Source organism: Pezoporus occidentalis, unplaced genomic scaffold (assembly GCF_034315485.1).
Source record: "Pezoporus occidentalis ecotype Australia unplaced genomic scaffold, CSIRO_AGI_Poc_V1 ctg99, whole genome shotgun sequence".
NCBI classification, from domain to species: domain Eukaryota; kingdom Metazoa; phylum Chordata; class Aves; order Psittaciformes; family Psittacidae; genus Pezoporus; species Pezoporus occidentalis.
The window spans coordinates 2,831,697-2,849,268 of NW_026916358.1; the positions used below are offsets into that span (position 1 = coordinate 2,831,697).

Here is a 17,572-nt window from a genome sequence, read left to right on the forward strand (position 1 = left end):
GGCTTTGTGAGAACCTGGACACTGAGATTGTCTCAAACACCACTTGCATTCCATAGTGTAAGAATCAGACAGGAAACTGAGCTTGTTTCAGGCACCATTTGCATTTGACCATGGGAGGCCTTGAGCATAAACAAAGCAAATAACAAGAATGTTGGCTCTCCATAGGCCATAGATAGTCTTGTTCTGACCTCTTTGTGCGAAGCTAATAAGCCCCACAGGAATGTGAAACGAGGACTCAAGGATGAGCTGACTCAGAGGATGGAGTTGGAAAGCAGATGCCACAATATGAGGGATAATGACCACCCAGAGGTCCCCCAGAGAACCTCAGCTTTGGAACTGCACATGTACTCACTAAACTAAGATCAGCATTATCATAGTCATATTTCTCTATGCTTTGTATACAAACTGTGGGCAACACCGCAAAAAAACATGAACACTAAAGTGCAGGGCTCAGGTCAGAGGGAGAACTCCCACCACTTGATGATACCCTGGGTGAAAAGGACTGGATCCACAGGTGGTGATACTTCTCTGTCTCATTCTCTCCCTTTCTTTTTCTTCTCCTCTCCTCCCTTTTTCATTGAACAGTGACTAGATCTAAGCAAAAAACGTGTGGCATGGGACTTGTTGATCCAGTTAAAGTAATAATTGTTGAGTTATTATATATAACCACATGCCTTGCATTTTGTATTAAATCATAAAACTGATTGGCTGGTGTTGTTTCACTTTAATTCAGTACAAGGGTACCATGAACTTGGTCACTGGTCCCAGAGGGAGGGAGGTCATCCTAAATACTCCTTTCTCCTCTCCTCTCCTCTCCTCTCCTCTCCTCTCCTCTCCTCTCCTCTCCTCTCCTCTCCTCTCCTCTCCTCTCCTCTCCTCTCCTCTCCTTAAAAAAACCCAACATTCTTACTTCAGAATGAAAGGGATTCAGGTGAGTAAACACACAAGTTTTGTGCTTTTTGAGATATGCCCAGGATGTCTGGACTGGCTGACCTAACACAGGGGATTCATTCCCTCCTGGAGCAGGCAAGAATACTCTCTTCTGTGTAAATTAGCACAAGACCACTCAAATGTCCTTCAGAGTGTCTCTACCTGGAACCGTTCCGGTACAACTACTCTGCATTAAAACAACCTACAACATTATACCTTATTCTGGAATAATTTTTTGTGTAAGCTATCATCCTAAATTGCCTGCCACAGACAGCTTGGTTAACAACCTAATCAAGGTTTGCCTCAAGACGTTATTCAGAATCATTAACAATAGAAAGGAGAAGCTAATAGGCATCTGTTCTGGGCTGTGCATGGAAATGCTGGCGACGCTTTTTGGGAACAAAAGTTGGGACTGTCTATGTGTAAATTGCATTGGTTTAACTAAGAACAGAATTTAAAATCAATGCAATTAAAATAGTAAAATAGGTTGTCAGCTTTTTTAAATGAATATAAGCCTGACAGAACTTGGTTTAACCTATACTGAGTTGAAAGTAAACCAAAATAAGCTGCTTGTAACCCAACTTTAGTATGTCTATATAGAGTTTGCAATGAATTAATGGAACTGATTTTAAATCGATTTAAGTCAAAACAATGCTAGATCTGTGTACAGACAAAAGTTTAATTGGAAAATGATTTATTAAATATGGATAATGCAGCCAATAGTGGGGAATATAAGGGAGAAGGAAATCAGAATCAGGACATAATGAAAAACCCTGAATGGATGTGTGCATGCAGCATTGTGCAATATTCAGACACATAAATAAAGGAAAGAATATTTTGATTGTAGCCACTTCCTTACATAGCATAAGGTCCCCACACATCAATATGCATTACTAGATATGGAGGCAGATGTATAAACATGCCAAAAGGATGGAAGTTGAAAGGAGATACACATGGAAAGGGTCTAAACCAGAAAAAAAGGACTCATGTCCTTAATGGCAAAGAAACAAGAATGCCGCCTGGAATACTACTGCGCAAACAGCAAATACAGCAGAACAGATTATAAAACCCAGTATTTTTTATCTTCACTTCTCAAAGGTCTTCGCATGCTAGCATTCGGAAAGGGAAAAATAACTCAAGGTCTTTTCCTGGTACTGTTTGAGATTAGAGCTGTTTTATTATCCAGAGCACCTCAAAAAAAATTGAAGATGTTCTCAGCACAATATAAAAATTAGTCATGAAAACTATAAATGCTCTTTTGACTTGAGAAGGGAATCACTTCATAATTTACACTATCTCTACTTGAGAAGAGAACTACTTCACTACTCATGAGTTATTGGTTTCCCCCTCTTCATTAAGCATTCTTTGTCTGTATTTCTATTTATTTAGTGCATGTTCTTCCCACTCCCTTGTCAATGCCCTTAGATACAAGGGATATGTTTGAGACTCAGTGCACAAAGAACTTTCATTTTGATACACAGCAAATTAGAGGCACTGCACATGCATGTATATGTGGTGTAACAGACTATTAACCTCTAATGTGGACTCATCCTCCTTGGATAATTTTTTTGCCCACATTCCACTGCTATTTTCTAACATTCGCAAAACAATTAATTCATCTCTTGGAAGAAGTGCTTTGCAGAATTTACTGGTGACGATATATGTGAAAGAGGATATGTTGAAACGAAATCTGATGTATTGTCATTGTTGACAGGAAGCTGAGTGATGTGAATTGTGTACAGTATATACAGAAACGTGGTTGCCCTATAAATTTTTCTGTCTCTAAACAAAGACAAAAATAGGTATAACTAGCCTGATATTGTTTAGTTATGTAACAGATTGAGGGTTTGGGTTTTAGTCACTGAAAATGTGATAAACAACATTGTGCATTAATGCAGAAAACAGATTGAGCTTTTTAATGGTACATCAAATAAGACTTTATTAGCATCTATTAGGTTCAACCCAAAGCCTGGGAAATAGCATTAATGAGCATCATATATCAGTCTGTCTGTTATTAGATAACATTATCCCTTAAAACTAGCAAGTCATATAGTACTTTATACTTTTTACCTTTATCTTTAGAATTAGCTGCTGACATCCTCTCCTGTTACACTGGCCTTACTATTAGTAATAGTGAACCAATTTATAAACCCATTAGTGACACTTTTTCCCGAAGATAAAAACAGTCAAAATTATCTGGCAGCAATTAATCTTAATGGCTGTATGCAGTAAACAGCAATGGGCTAATTCCAGCTCTGTCAGCCCCATCAAACAATCCCACATTAGGCAGCTTTTCACTGATCCATTAAGCATATTCAGAACAACAACAAATTCAATGCTGAAGGCATATGCACTAAACATTACAACAGTGATCTTCTGAAGCCATCATTATCTCTTAAATAGTACTTCCCCCATGTATTATCATTATGCTGTACATTAGAAATACTTTGATTAAACTCCCTTAATTCATAACAGCCAGCTGCAGACCATTTATGCAGTTAATCTCAACACAACAGCTATTGAGGAAATATAACAAATGAAGGCTGTAAACTGGAAGTCATTACTACGAAAGATACTGGTTTCCTAGCCCTCTCAGTGCAAAGTGCATGGCAAGATTGTACTTCAGGATGACAGTAATGCAGACTGAAACCACTAATGACCTTCCATATGCCCTGCAATGTGCAGCAGGAGTTGTTGCTGTAAAGGTGTGTGCAGGAGCGACCTGACAAACTGCCAGCAGGAGTGGCAAAAACATCCAGGAAACCCTTGTCCACAGGACCAAAATACCAGGCGAGACCTCGCTTGCAAACCGCAGCCTCTCCATGGGTTTGCTGGCCTCATGGGGAGCTCACAGCAATCTGTGCCTATGAAAGAGCAGTTCTGGCTTCTTTCTCTATCAAGCTTGAGTTAGTAGCAATGACATTTTGAAAGACTACAGACCTTTGAGCTTCCTTTCCTACAAGTAATAGCTGTTTTGAGAATTTTTATTAGACCATTTTCTCTTTAAGGTATAATGGATATGGTGTGGCAAGAAAATTTGCATAACGCTTTCCATGATGATGTAAACAAAACAATATTATCAGGATGGGAAGGAAAACTGTAGGTAGTTTATATTTCCACTCTGACCTGAAATTCACATGAGGTACCCTCATTTAATAACATGAAAATGTTAAATAGATAAAAGTTGATGGTATTTTCTCAAGTTTTCATCAAATGTATTCCATTTAAAAACTGTATTAAAAATTCACTCAGAAGGGTTCATGCTGTATGTTAGGGAAAAATGGGAGCTAAATTCATGTAACTAATCTAGATTATACCTTTTCTTAATTTAAAAAATACTCCAAGAAATCTGTGGGATCTGGGTACAAAAAACACTTTCACAAATTCTTTACTTGTCAAGTGTTAAAGAAACCATAAAAATATTAGTGAATAAGGTCTATGTGTTTTACAGTTCTTCACCAAATATAAATAGTTTATTTGATTTTAAAGATATAAACCACAGACACAGTGTCTACCTTGCAATGAAATGATCAAATAAATAAAACTTCAATTTGGCATGAGCCTAGCTGCCAGTTCTGATCTTAGTTCCAGTTAAGTCCAGCTCACTGGAAGGTGGAATGCAAAACCTCCGCAGCACCTTCAGGACCCGCACTGAGAAGCAGGCAATGGCATACAAGAGACAACAACACTCTTTAATGGCTAGAAGAATCAACTTCCTGATACTTTGGTTAAAATGAGGTGAAAAGTCTTGCTACAAGTCCAGTTTTGTGCTTCGATTACTTTTTAAAGCTCATGTGCTGCTAGAACATGTGAGGCTGCAGCTCTGCACCATTTTCTCTGTGAGCAACCTTCACAACCTGGCGCTGCATACACCTAAGCACAGCAACACATAAGCACAGCAACACAAGATACACTGGCTTGCTTGTAAACAAAGGGATTCAACACAGCCACTTTTCAGATGGGTGCTCATGTGTAGCCTTCCCTCTGTGTGGGCAGGCAGACCTGCATACGATGTTACATGATGTGCCCTGCTTATGCAGCAAGTGTACTTTGTGAATTTGGAAAGATACGTTCTGTCCTAACCATAAACTTCTTGCAGGCTATGTGATAGTAATCTCCTTTTCAGAGGGATAAGAATGCACTTGAGCTTCAGATACAGATTTCAAACATAGTCACTCTTCCTACCACCACAGCACCTTGCCATGTGATCTTTATGTCTCTGTGCCTTGGTTTCCCCTCTTTATAATGTTGATAAGGTTGCTTTTCCATATGGAAGAACTGTTGCCACAACTAGCTGGTAAGTGGTACAGTGCTTCCAAGGTCTTTGATCTGAAAGATGAACAGAAAAAAGATTGCTAGATCACTTACACTAAGATGTTCTGCTTCTTGACTATCAAGGCTGGCTCCCATCATTAGAGTTATGTAGGACCTTTAGCCATCAAGAAGCCTGTCTATACCACAGAGTTACCCTGGATCTTTACAAAACCAGCACTGCCTCCCAGTAGGTCTGACCAGCTTCTGAGATTATGGGAATGAGCAGAAATCTCTGTGGCCCATGAAAAGGGCAGGTGCTGAGCACTCAGGAGCTGTATCCTGACCTCCAACCTTCACTACCATCACAGTAAGCAACCTGCTTTTTAACCAGCAACAGTAGACAGATCAGTTTCAGGAAATTATTTCTCCATGTCATTTTTATGCATGCTGTTCTAGAGCAAATTGGATTACAAGCTTTGAAAGTACATGAAGTGAACTTTACCTTATTTTGAGTGATCTGGAAATAACAAGAAAAGCATTTGGAAGCCAAAGCTGGTTCCTTAACCCAGTCAAAAAAGTTGAGTAATTTTTTTTCTTACACAGAAGCATTTCTAGGTACAAAAGCTTCAGGCAACAGGGAATATTAGACACCTTCTTGAAAATCAAGTCCCCATAAGAGTCTGGGCACTAAGGAGCAAGGTGTCATCTGACCAAGGATTTCCAAGACTGAAAAATTTCATTTAGGTGCGTAAATACAGTGGAAGTTTCTTACTGAACAGAATTGCCAATGTCACAAATGCAGTTTATATGTTTTACATATATGAGCTATTAATTTGGGAAAAGTAGCTTTTCCCAAACTTAAAGAGAGACTGGGTCACCATCCTTTCCAGCAGGTAGAAAGATATGTGATAGGATGTGACAATTACAACTTACAAAGTGTTCCTGAACCGTCTTTGTCCAGTTTCAAGATTTTCTTCCTTTCTTAGTATTTATTTCCTTAAAAGATATGGAAAAAGCCATAAAAACTACATTTTCAACAATTTATTTTAATTTTCAAGATATGATTTGCTTGGATTTAAGCAAATCCAAGTAGAGAAGTGCTAATGTTCACAACAAAGCAGATCTGTGTACTCTTCTAACCCAGAAAGAGGAGCAACAGAATTTGTCGCCTCATGGTGGGACCAGTTCTGGGGAGTACTGAGTAGTGGATACTCTGCAGATGACAAAACAGTACAGGCAAGAATGAAAAATTATTCCCAGTGCTACTTGCTCACCCCAGTGCAAAAATTCCACTTAGTAGCAGTTTTACCAGGCAACGCTTTTTCTTTTGGCTCAGGCTTCTTTTGACTGAGTGCAGAATATATGGCTATGTATATATACTTCAGATGCAGTAACAGGGGGCTACTCTGCTTACTTTCCAAGGACCATTTACTAATCTTGAATTTAGCTAACCAAGCAGTGTAGCAGGGAGTTTATAAAGATTCCCATAATTCTGCCTAACATGCGATCCAAGCACAGAGCTCCTACTGTACCAGTAAGAATTTGGGACGAAAGAGAAAATATATACTTACTAAGCTGCTTTTAGGAAAGTGATGGTGTTAATTGCAGATGAATTTTATAGGTGGATTTTATTTTAAATCATGGACGTTGTTGTTTCTTAGTTTGACAGTGTGTGAACTGTCAGATGTGAAACTACCTGTGTAATGTGTCCTAGTTTTTTACAAAGGGAATATAATATATTGATGAGAACCACAAAATAGTTTGGTCATACTATGGCATATTTTTCCTATTATCACCAAGTTTCAAAGCAGTCAAACCTGATTTTGAAAACAGGAATATTTTTTCTCTTTGGTGTTAGCTAACTTTAGGTCATTCAACAGTGATAAAGAACTTTGGTAATTTTCAACCATTTTTACTGATAAAATTCCAAAGGTGTGACTTTGACCAGCCAGCTCAGGACTACAGTGCAGCATGCATAAAATTGGAGTGGACTGCTCATAAAATTATTGCTATTCATGGCATTAATAGGTAGCAGAAGAATGTGAGTTATGAGTTAACAGAATGTGTCTCTACTAAGAGACAACAGAGAAGAATAATATTTTGCAGGTTTTACTTTAATCACTTGTTTTATTTTATTCACTTATTCAAGTTCCTTTATGCATGAAAATTTCTGATGTAAAAAATCAGTCTCTCTGACAGAGAATCTGGAATTGTCCAATTTTATTCCCCCCCCCCCCCCAAGTTCTTCAATCCCTTTATACATTTGGGAGAATTTCCACATAAGTTTCCTTTTTCTTCAGTAGGACTATTAATGTGTGCAAACTTTAATTGGGTCCAAATATAAGCTCTGTGCACTGGCAGAATGTTAGGAATTCAAGTCTAATGAGTGGTCAGATAGTGCACCAAAGTAATTCTAGAAATCATAGAAATCATACTGATTTATAGAAAGCAGTGCTAGGGAGTGTAGAGTTCCATCTCTTAGGGACAGAATATAAGCAATGAAACGGAGAAATGGTTTTCAACTTTTCTGAATTTGCAGACCCTATTCTACTTTCTTAAGTAAGTTAGCCATCTTGTCTTGAATCTGCCTTATTAATTATCTGGTTACATATATGGAAATACCAAAAAAAACCATGGAGAAGTAATTTCATTGAATTTCATTATATCTCTTCTAAGAAAAATTGTATTTCATGAAGGAAAGAAAAGGAATAAAACAATTATTCCATTCATATACAAAGTGTCAGTAATTTATAACTAATTTATCAATGACCACACAGCTGCACTCACTGTAGTTTAAGGAAAAAAAAAGCAGCTCATATAATGCTTACATAGTCTCTGAAAGCATAGCATCTTAATAAAGGAAGAGGAAGCCACCGGAGTAATTAGAAAGGTATATTGTATTGCATATAATGGCAGAAGAATGTTTGTATTATAGTCCAACACATCATTAAGGATACAATTGTTATTTAATGTGGCACAATCATCTTTCTACTCTTCATGAAATCCACTTAAGTAATTACTTTTCTTAGCTCATTGGCTCTATGAACTGACAGTTTAGGAAAGTGCTATGTTGAAAGAAATCCTGAATCTCCATTTTTATAATACCCTACCTCTTTTTAATCCTGACTCTTACATCTTACCTGGAATGACCATCTTCGTGATTGAAAAACTGGTGAGGAGACTGGGGAGGAGGGAGGAAAGGAGTACTAAAAGCTTTCAAAGCTGCCTTAAAAAGTTAAAATATTAAATGAAAAGCCCAGATTCCTTTTCTGTACAGTATATCCCTTTTCCTTGGTCTTGTTTATGGAACTCACACATATAAATATATAAATATAAACCAAATTAACTGATCTGTTTTTATGCTATTTAGTCATTTTTGTATCTGTTAGTAGCAGAACACTAATGCAGCAGTGCAGCACCTTGAGTTGTTCCTAATCTGTTTTTAAGAGGAATAGTTTTACAAAGCATATTTTTCAAGTTTTGGGAGAATACTGTCTTACAAAATTTAGTGTGAAACATTAAATAATCTCTTACTTCTTTATTTTCTAACAATTTTTCATTTATGACCCCAATAATATACGGGAGCAGACAAACATCATCTATATACTCAAAGCTCATTCATTTTTTTTTTTCCTGTCATGCATATTTTAATATAAAGTTCAAGACCATTCTGCAGAGCAAGCGCAGCATTCAGCAGACACGGGACTGGAGTGCAACATTTAAATTGCCTAAGAGCATGCTTTTTTTTTTTTTTGGCATTTTAAACTTTAAGCTCTCTTTCAAAGGATGTTGTAGTTTTCGTGTTTACTAGCATTACAACAAGGTAAGTCTGAAATACCTTTATCTTATTTGGTAGATCTGTGTTTGATGCTCTTTGTTTGAATGGAAGTGCCAGCTGTATTTTACTTTATTATATAAAAAAGTTTCAGAATTTAATTAAGGGTCAAGTACCCGCAGTAGATAAATGCAACAGCTAAAGCATATTTCTGATCTCTCTGAAGACTGCAATCATGAAAATTATTATCATTGAGTAAAACTGATCTCAATGATGGTGACTGGTAGATGGAATCTGTGTTAGTCAGCCATAATTTACATAATAATGGGTTCCGAGTTTTCATCAGCACCTTTTGTTTGTACAGTGCTTACTGCTACAGTAAATTGTCAAAATGTCATTCCTATCCAATCAGCCAGAAAATATCAACAGTAAACAAGGCACAAGAAGAAATTCTCTGATTAAAAGTGTGGTGGAGGAAACAGTAAAAGGGGCCACTGTAATAGTTGTAGCCACCTTATTCTGATATTTTCAACAACCCTGCTGAACAACTTAGGAAACTTATTATAATTTTTTAATGAAGCAATGCCATAGAGGGGGTGATGTCATTAGAAGAATCTCAGCAACCAATTAGATAACTGGTTTGTTTACACTTGTATTTGTCATTACCTGTTTATTTCCTTTTCCATGTGACAATCTATTTCACTTCTTGAGGCAAAACAGACTCGGCTAAAAAGTTACTTTCACTATGGGCTGGGTATCCACAGATCTACAAGAACAGTGCCCAAAAGTGACTTAATCAAGGAAAACACTTGAGTCTTAAATACAGATGCCAGCCCAAATAAATCTCTTCTCTCCCTAACAAACACACAAAGCCTGATAATATTTAAGTGGAAATGAATTCAGTGTAACTTTCTGCCACCCTCTAAAATTCACAGGAGTGCAAGGAGAAGAGGAGCATGAATTAGTCACAGTGTAGGCTTTATAGCCATCACACTTTTATACTATATTAGAATTAAAAGTTTCACATTGTGTTTGAAATAAAAATGAATAAAGTGGCATCCTGCCAATGAGAACTAGAAGCCACCCTTGTGTGGAACTGAAACATTTGGCTCATATAGTACTTTATTTTTGAGAAATGACAAGTTATATAAATGTATCTTTAAAACAGAAAGGCATAAACTTAAAAAAAGTTTCTTTGTATCGTGGTTCAGAAAGGTTGACAGAGTCATAGCCTGTATATAAACAGAACAAAAACCAATAAGCATTCCTCAAGGAGGGCATCCAGCACTGTGCTTCTAAAAATCTTCAAATAGGAAGTGATCATGTAGTTGAGTCACTACAGAAAAGACTCACGGTACCTTCTTTTGGAAATAAAGAAGAGTTTTAAAATCTATTGAAACTAAGTGTTGACATAAGGAAATATTTTGTAGAGCTTACAGACTTCTTTACCATTCACTTTATTTTACTTGGCTACTTTTAATTTTTTTCCACTCCTTCTCTTTGAAAATCTTGCTTTGTCCAAGCCCTTTCGATTAATCAGCTTGCCTGAATGAAAGCAATGTGATGATGTAGCAGTGCATCAATAAACAGGGTGCCTCTCAAAGCAGGACAGAATGCTAAGAGATAGGGCTGATCAGCAGTAATTACTCTGACGCTTCATGCAGTACAGGGAATTAACTCCTAGGACTTTGGGGCGAATTGAGAAGTAGTAGTTGATGTTCCACACTGTGAATGCCTCAGTTCCTTAGCCCATTATGAGTTTAAATGGAGATAGGAATTCACTATATACAGGGAGGGATTTTTCTTTTTTCTCCCCCAAGTTAGGAACGTGAAGCAGAGTGCAGAAAATAGAAATAATTTGGGATGCTGAGCAGGCTGCATTTCCATTTTTTTGTTAAGGTCTTTATAGTCATTTTCCATTAAAACACAAAAAAAATCAATAAAGGGATGCCGGCAGCAACCGTGTTTATGGCAATGCACCCATCATGTTGAGGAAGACACCCATATGCCAAGTTAAGGAAGTGGAATTGCTCTAAGGCAGACCTGCAGAAACTAAGGTACACAAAAACACATAGCAGGAGGGGAAATACAGCTAAAAAGGCAACTAGTTAGCAGCTGCCACTATGACCTTTAACTGCATCCATGGTAACTGGGCTAAAGATGGAGCTCCATTTTATTATTCTCACACCCACAATGTTAAGCCTGTGAATCCCATTGCAATTTAATGGCTGAAATCAGAAGGCAGATCTGTGTTCATTGGACCAGTGCCGACATCCTCTTAGCTAATGAGTGCAATAAACATTTTCATGCCAGGAAACCAATGCAAGTGGAAATATTATGCCATGCAGAAATCTATCCCCCAAACACAAAGAAATGGTCAGTGAAGTCAGTCCTTTATGATCATTTGAGTATACTGTAATTTTTCAGGTTTTAGGCCACGCATCTTTGAAGCAGGAAGATATTTAACTCATATATTCTTTAATACTGTGGCATGCAACTGCATTCACTTTTTATTAAGGATCACTTTTTATTAAGAATGGGAAGAGTTATGTATTCCAGAGTTAATGATGATAGCTGCCTCTAATTATTTTCCTAAAGGAATCTTATGGTTTTAAATAGTATTTTTTCTTTCATGCATCTAAAATGTATTTCATCTATTTGCAGGCTATGTACTGTACCACCAGCTAAGCAAAAGACAGTAAACAGCAAACTGTTTCAACAAGAAAGAGGGCTTTGTTCTAACTTTTGTTGCGATTGTAATTTGACTCATACAGTTTTTCTTAAGAATCGGTGACAAAAGTGTCATATCTTTGTCATGTGAGCTGAAAACAAGACATATATCATCCTTACTTGGGTGGAAGAGCCAGAGCAATGACAACGGCAGTTAAAAGGACTGGTGCTGGATGTGTCTTTGAATACTGAAGTACTTCCAGCTCTAAAGTTCTGTGGTAACCTGTAAAATCAATAATGAGAGGTACGGAGTGGAGCTAACATTTGATTTGTAAGCCTTTACCTGGAAAAAACAGTACAGCTGAAGGGTAGCCATTAGTATTTTAAAAATTGCAAATATAGTGATTTAGCCACATTGAGCCATTCAGTCATTATCTGTCTTACCCCCCAACCTCCCTTAAAGAAGCACTGTTGTTCCAATAACACAACACACCAGGGTGAAGAAGGAAACTCTGAATGCATAAATGTGCAGCTGGGAAATGAAGGTCACCAAAATCTCCTTGAACTCTTGGGTAAACCCACTATATTTGTTTCAGTGCAGTGCAGTCAAAGACATAAAACTACATTAGTACATTCATAAAGAGCACTATGTGAAATATCCCTGCCTCTCACAGACAACTTCCTCCTTCATCTTAAAATACTCAGAATTTTATTTTTGTTAAAATCTTAGCCTGGCATAAGGAGAGAGGGCTTAATGACTTCCCCTGACAAGAACTACATGTTGTTTTTTTTTTTTCTTCTTATGGAATATTGCCAAATATCCTTTGTAATAAAAAGCTTGAACTATTTTGCTAACAGAAGCCGCTTGTTCTGGTAACTGTAAAGGTCAGACAGAAAATAATTTTGGTGTTTCTTATCTCTTAAAATAATGTCACTTTTTATCATTATGGTAACATTTTTGGACAACAAAAAAAAAGAGAAAACAGAAGATGTGATACCCCAGACCACCAGATACACAATTTTTTAAAAGACATTAGGTTAAAAAAGCTGTTAGCCAATTATACCAAAGACTGAAAATGTCACAAAAGCCAATGAAATCTCCCTGGTAACATTCAGAAATAATATGCTTTGGATCATTCTGTATATTAAATGACAACTGTCAATTTAAAAAAGAAGTCCTCTAAAATCTTTGATGTATGACAATTTAGAAGTTGAAACACACTGTTCTTACCATTTAATATCTTTGAGATAAAAAGCTTTTGACATATTAACTAATGTGAAGGAATAAGTGCTCCTCTCATTTTGCTAACACAGTACTGGACTGCACTGAGTGGCTTTTTGTGGTAAATGTCATAAGAAGCAAGGTGGTATATAACTGTCTTATTTAGTTAAGACGGATACACATTTATGGCTATTACATTACATAACAATAGAGAAAGGTGAGGTTTTTTATACTAAATATTGTTCTATGTGAAATATTCCTTTCAGTTAAATGGGCATTTGAATAGGCACTGATTGTCAATATTATCTAATCCGTTTTTCCTTCTGTAGTACAGCATGATTCCGAGGAAGCTGTCAGTGTCTAAATGTGCAGCCATTCCAGGATAAAAGGTCTGTAGAAATGCATGTTAGGTTGCCATTTTCTTGTGATTTTTTTGTTTGTTTGCTGTTTTTTTTTTTTGTTGTTGTTGTTTTATTGTTGTTTTTTTTTTTTAAATCATCCACAACCTCTAGCTTCAGGCATCTGGCCTATGTGGCTCCCAGGTAGCTGAGGAAATCACCTAGCAGCGCTGGGTGGCAATGCTGGGCTCGTCGCTTCAGCTTGGCTCCCGGGTTCTTCAGCTATGGAAGATGCTTGTTGCTACTCTGTGAGACCTCAGCAGCTAAGGCAATGTCTCAAATCCATGTGCCTTTGACTGGGGAACAGCTGAAAGTCTCCTGTTTTGAGGATAACTCAATGTTGTATCCTATCAGGTTTGCCTATGTAAAGACTTCTATTGCCGCTGAAGCAATGGAATTCGGCAATGACATTTAGACAAGTGCTGACCCTGGGAATATCTAAGCCATAGATGACCAAATAATATGAAGCTAGTTCAGCAGAAACATTTTAGGGTCTGAATTTTGAGTTGTCTAAATTCACACCCTGTAAAAAGGAAGATCGTGTATCTAAATAAATAGCAAACTTCTCAGGATTTTAGTTGTCCTTAATGAATATTATGTATTCTAATTGTTAGGCACAGCGTGGCTGGGGTTTTGTGGCCCTGGAAAACCTCATATTGAAGGATTACACTGCTCAGTTGTTGTAAGAATATGTTTGAAGGTGATTTAAAGACAAATCTGCCCCCAAAAAGGAAAAGTCCTAAACAGTGTAGACCTCACCAACTGCTGCCATTGGACACTTAGGAAGAGATTAGCTCCTGAACTTCTTTTAATTAACAGTATAAACACAGGCTAGGAATTCTGCTGTATATTGCCTCAGATCAGCTGTGGACTTTTTTTTTTCAGTTACTTTGCTGAAGAGCAGACCACAGGTCGACCATAGCAAGACTGGGAAGCATTATGAGGTCCTTCACTAAATCCTTATAATAATGCTGTAGTCACTGGAATAAAATGAAATAACAGATGAGAGGATGGTGCCATGGTTGTGAAGATGGCAATAATCATGATCTGGGAAATCTTTCTTGCCCCAAAAGCAAGAGCAGAAAACAGAAAACACTGATGTTCAAACACTACTTTCAACAAAATGTATTTGAAGATGCAGATTTTTCTGCTGTGAAAAACTGGGACATTGGGACCCCATTCAATTAGACAAAGGAGCTGCACAGAGTGGGCTCCATCTCACAGGTGGGATAGGTACTGCCTTGGTTGAAGACTAGATGGATCATCTAAAATAACATCACTAATGTAAGACTTTGTGTTGACAAACATGATAGAGATCTAAGCTATATATATCCCAGTAGAACCTATACAGTGCAGAAAATTCATATAAGCAGCAGGAGGAACAAAGCAAAAATGTGTACCAAACAGAGCTATAAACAGGATAGCATTTTTAAGTTTTATACAAAATAATCCACATATATTGCAGAAATTTCAGAAAGCTGAGGTGGTAAAACTGCTCACAATGATGTTGAAAGAGTAGACTTAATAGATATTTCTGTCTTGAATCTGAAAAAGAGAAATTATATATTTATGTGTGTATTGTATGAATAATTGTGGTTTTTTTCATTGTTTGGCAACCAAAACAATATATTTAATTTCAGATAAATCCAAACAGTTTTTTAAAATTAATTTTCAGCATATACACAAAGAACCTATTAAAGTCCATTTTCATTTGCTCTCAGTAGCCTTTGTTTAAGTAGGTATAACTTGGAAGAAGATGTTCAGTCCAGAATTCCTTTATTTCAGTGCTTAAGCCATTTACTGAGAGACAAGAAAACAGGGTCACATTCTTATTCCTAGACAAAAAAGGAGGAGGTTTGAACTTTCCTTTCCTATTTCATGGGTGACCGATATATTGACATAAAAGTGTAAGAAAGCAAAACTCCTTTCTGGTTTTGGTATGACATTTAAATCCTGCCATACCTATTTGCCTTACCACAGTTCCGGTTCATTCCAGATACTTGAATACATTCAAGACCAATGTCTTTAGGTGAGTTAACCGTTCCAAGGTGAAAAAATGTTCACCATACTTGTATCTCATATAGGTAATAAAGAGGATTTCCCATTAGTAATCAAAAGGGGTGTTGAACAATAAAACTAATGATAAACAGTCTGAAATCAGCAGCATTGGATTACTGGCATATAAGAATTCCTAAGAGCAACTGGAGAAATGTTCAGTACATTGATGATAATTTTGAACAAGTCCTGACACAGAATCATAGAATCGCAGAATCATAAAATCATAGAATAGTTAGGGTTGGAAAGGACCTTAAGATCATCTAGTTCCACCCCCCCGCCATGAGCAGGGACACCTCACACTAAACCATATCACGCAAGGCTCTGTCCAGCCTGGCCTTGAACACCATCAGGGATGGAGCATTCACAACTTCCCTGGGCAATCAGTGCCTCACCACCCTTACAGTAAAGAACTTCCTCTTTATATCCAATCTAAACTTCCCCTGTTTAAGTTTTAACCCGTTACCCCTTGTCCTATCACTACAGTCCCTAATGAAGAGTCCCTCCCCAGCATCCCTATAGGCCCCCTTCAGATACTGGAAGGTTGCTATGAGGTCTCCACGCAGCCTTCTCTTCTCCAGGCTGAACAGCCCCAACTTCCTCAGCCTGTCTTCATACGGGAGGTGCTCCAGTCCCCTGATCATCCTCGTGGCCCTTCTCTGCACTTGTTCCAACAGTTCCATGTCATTTTTATGTTGAGGACACCAGAACTGCACACAATACTCCAGGTGAGGTCTCATGAGAGCAGAGTAGAGGGGCAGGATCACCTCCTTCGACCTGCTGGTCACGCTCCTTTTGATGCAGCCCAGGATACGGTTGGCTTTCTGGGCTGCGAGCGCACACTGAAGCCGGCCCATGTTCATTTTCTCACCAACCAACACCCCCAAGTCCTTCTCTGCAGGGCTGCTCTGAATCTCTTCTCTGCCCAACCTGTAGCTGTGCCTGGGATTGCCCCAACCCAGGTGTAGGACCTTGCACTTGGCATGGTTAAATAATACTATAGAAAGTAACAAAACAGACCCCTTCCCCTGCTGTCACTCTTATGCAAAACAATACAAAGCTGACATAGGATGTTTCTTCTCTGATTCCACAAGAACTGGTAGCAGATGAATGATTAAAAGTTTTTTTATTAACAGTCCAGAAGCTGGTGTGATATTACTCCTGGAAGTGTTTACGGATAAGTCAATGGTAAACAACAGAGAGAACACTCTGGAGATGGAAAAGATTGCTTAGTAAACTAGGTTATTAGAAATAGAGTGCTTTAATACAGTTCAATCCTAAATTACCTTTCTAGAAACAATGATGAAATCCATGAAACTGAATAACTGAAAGCAGAGATTTAAAAATATGGAGAATTCATACTAGACAAGCAATGAAACAGTAGCTCAGAATAGGATGGTACAGCAGTCAGTGAGGGGAGAAGAGAGGTGGTCTTTCTGATATAATTTGGAGAGGACCATGCTGGAGTACTGCATGAACTCTGCAGTCCACGTTTTCAGAAGGACACTGGAGCTATTGAAGAGGGTAGAGAGGAAATGCAGAAATGTTTCAAAAACAGGAGAAAATGCCTTCTGGTGGGAGGTTTAAAGAGTTGGATCTTTCTGTTTATGAGGCAGAAGATTGAGAGGTGACTTGCTTATGGCATATATACCTTCTGAGGCAGAAAATAATGGATATGAAAGGACTCTGTAATCTCGTGGAGAAAGGCATAATAAGAACCAAAGGCTGGAGCCTGAAGCCAGATGAATTCAAATTGGAAATAAGGCACACACTTTTAATGCTGATAGCTATTAGCTATCAGAACACATTATAGAGGGAAATGGTGGATTTTCCATCTCCTGAGATCTTCAAGTCAAGATTAGATGCCTCTCAGGAAGATATACTTTAGCTGCAGAGAAACTATTTGGCTCAAGGTGGGGATAACAGTGTAAAAGGTAAGTGCCTGTGATCAAGAAGAAAGCAGATTAGATGATCTAAGAGTTTCTTTCTGCTTTTTACACTACAAAAATTTGAAAACCTGCAGTATGTAGCTGGGAGTTAATCTGAGTCCTCCACCCCAGATTTAGCCCAGTCACATTACTGGTGCATTGAAGTGAAATTCATACCCTACCCTTCACTCTTTTATATGCCTTCGCAGGGGTTTACCCAGAGAGAAGTCAGACTTATTGCTGTTTGATTTCCTTCAGGATTCTGTTAAGGCAATGCTCCATGTTGCAGAGATTAATGGAATAGATGCAAAGATCTGCCTCTACCGCTCAGACTTTCATT

The 17,572-nt window shown here is 37.8% G+C and overlaps 1 long non-coding RNA gene across 4 annotated transcripts in view; it reads right to left on the reverse strand.

Moving 5' to 3' along the window:
* The window catches only part of LOC134157691 (uncharacterized), a 160,462-nt gene that overhangs the window by 106,880 nt on the left and 36,010 nt on the right, over positions 1-17,572 (reverse strand). For 2 of the 4 annotated variants that reach the window (XR_009962420.1, XR_009962421.1), the window contains exon 4: positions 11,810-11,912. This is a non-coding gene — a long non-coding RNA (uncharacterized LOC134157691). Of the gene's footprint in view, positions 1-6,503; positions 11,913-17,572 lie in introns of those variants that run through there. The other 2 variants (XR_009962418.1, XR_009962419.1) reach the window with 2 other exon arrangements.